This window comes from Bos taurus, chromosome X (genome assembly GCF_002263795.3).
Source record: "Bos taurus isolate L1 Dominette 01449 registration number 42190680 breed Hereford chromosome X, ARS-UCD2.0, whole genome shotgun sequence".
Classification (NCBI taxonomy): Eukaryota; Metazoa; Chordata; class Mammalia; order Artiodactyla; family Bovidae; genus Bos; species Bos taurus.
In genome coordinates, this window is record NC_037357.1 from 12,134,615 (window position 1) to 12,137,241 (window position 2,627).

A 2,627-nucleotide genomic window follows, 5' to 3' on the forward strand; every position below is an offset into this window, starting at 1 on the left:
CATTGTCAGAATCTAAATTATATCTAGAACCTTCATAGCAAAGATGTGAAAATGGCTCATTAGGGCAAATGGCGAGTCCTTGAATGACAGTGTAGTGACAACTGTTTCACTGAAATTTGAAGAGCATGACCCCAGAAAGTCCTGAGCAGCCCACATTGCCACCTTGTTATCATAACAAACCGGGAGGAACCCCAGCTGCCACAGTTGGTCCTAGTCATCATCGCAAGCATGAACAGTGAGAGGCTGACCCAACAGCTGCCTGCTGCCCTGCCCTCAGCACAGAGGACACAAACCATGTCAAATGGGCAGTCATGCAAGAAGCAGTGGCCTGGGCAGGCTCATATATCAGTGGCGACAAGGTCATCACAATGAAGGTTGAAGGAACTGTTAAATGGTTCAATGTAAGAAACAGATATGGTTTCACCAACAGGAATGCCACCAAGGAAAATGTATCAATATTAGTACAGCAAACCCCATAAAGAAAAATAGCCCCAGGAAGTAGCTTTGCAGAGTAGGAAATGGAGAGAGTGTGGAGTCTGATGTTGTTGAAGGAGAAAAGGTTGTGGAGGCAGCAGATGTTACTGGTCCTGGTGGAGTTCCATCACCAGGCAGTAAATATAGCAGACCATAACCATTAGGGAAGCTATCCATGTCCACCCAGTTATCAGCAGAATTAGCAGAACAGTGAGAATGAGGAAGAGAATGAGAGATTGGAGAATGCTCCTGAATGCCAGGGCCCTATGGCAGGCGAAGGTTCCCACTTTAGTACGTATGGAGACCCTATGGACAATGACTACAGCATTCCAACCATCCTGTGCAGGGAGAAGTGATGGATGGTGCTGAAAACCAGGGTGCAAGAGAACAAGGTAGACCAGTGAGACAGAATAAACTATGGGGTTATACCTAGATCACAATTCTACAGAGGCTGTCCTCGCCAAACACAGACCAGAGAGGACAGCAATGAAGAAAATAAGGAAAATCAAGATGAGGCCCAAAGTCAGCAGCCACCTCAACCTTGGTACTGCCACAACCTCAGTTACTGATACAGACACTCAACCAGGAGATGGGAAAGAAACAGCAGCTGACCCATAAGCTAAGAATCTGTCTGCTTTCTAGACTGAGCAGGACGGAGCTGAGTCAATGACAGTCTATCATCTCTACCATCGTTTGGTTTAGTCATTCTACAAGAAGTAATTAAAATCAAATTCCAGCAATTAGAAATGAACAAAATATTGCAACAGAAGATCATAAGTTCTTGCTTTTTGTCCATTGAACAGATAACTAGAACTGTCTGCATTATCTATTTAGCATGGAGTTTTTATTATTTTTAGATAAAGACATTTTTTTTTGTTAATAAAAAAGGTGTTTTTTTTTTTTTTTTTTTCGAAGAGCCTGGTTTTTCTTTATATACCTTTAAAGGTTTTTTAATTGTTTAATATTGTTTAATATTTGGTCAAGGTTTGATATTTTTAAAAACCTAATTTCTAATTTGTAATAAAAGTTTACAGCTTGATTTTTTCAAAAAAGTCAACAAACTGTAAGCACCTGTTAATAAAAATTTTAAATAATTAAAAAGTCTTATTAATTAAAACATAATAGTGGAAATTTAAGGTGATAATATTGGGAAGTTAAAAATACATATAATTTTCAACCTAGCACACACAAACATGGAATATGTGTGTATTGGTGCATCCTTCATACAAGAAATGGAGATACAAGAGCAATGACCAAAGTTTTTGGGACCAAGGTATCTTCTGTTTAAGGAGAGATCCATGAATGAATATGAAGATTATCCTAGTGCTCAGGATTTTGCTCTATAATGGGAAAGTCAAATCCTATTTAACCTGATAAATCTATAAAATAAAAAACATTGAACAAATCCAACAGTAAAACTGTATACAGTAAGATCGATAGAACAAGAATAATGTGAACATTTTAGTTTGGAAAGTGTGTCCGACTCTTTGCGACCCCATGGACTGTAGCCCACCAGGCCCCTCTGTCCATGGAATTCTCCTGGCAAGAATACTGGAGTGGGATGCCATTCCCTCTCCATGGAATCTTCCTGACCCAGGGATCGAACCCGGGTCTTCCGCATTGCGGGCAAATTCTTAACTGTCTAATCCACAAGACTATAACTTTTTGTTATCTTAAAATTTCCCTTTATATATAAGTACAATATGCATGTATAACACACAACATAAAATATTTTATTGATGCATAAATCATAAGCATATAATTATATGAATTTTCAAAGTGAATAAATGGATAACCATCATTCAAACCAAGAAATATAATATTTTCAACAGCATTGGAGCACACTCAACCAAGAATGACCACTGTGTTTACTTTTAGCTTCACAGATTAGTTCCCCTTGGTTTCAAACTTTATATGCCTTTATATACATACAGTAGAATGAATACATAATCTTTAGTATATTCAAATAATAGAAACTACACAGCAATGAGAATTAATATACCAGGAATGAAATGGAAATCCTGGACTAGCGAGTTTACATATAGTCAACTATATTAGCCATTGCCAAAGTGAATGTACCAGTTTACACTACCAGGAGTATACAGGAAATCAGATTGTCTTACATCTTAACAAAAACTTGATACTATCTATCT

The 2,627-nt window shown here is 37.8% G+C and overlaps 1 pseudogene; it reads left to right on the top strand.

The window, feature by feature from the left end:
- The first annotated feature begins 241 nt into the window (after window positions 1-241).
- On the top strand, window positions 242-1,176 carry LOC100141203 (Y-box-binding protein 1-like; annotated as a pseudogene).
- Window positions 1,177-2,627: the final 1,451 nt, after the last annotated feature.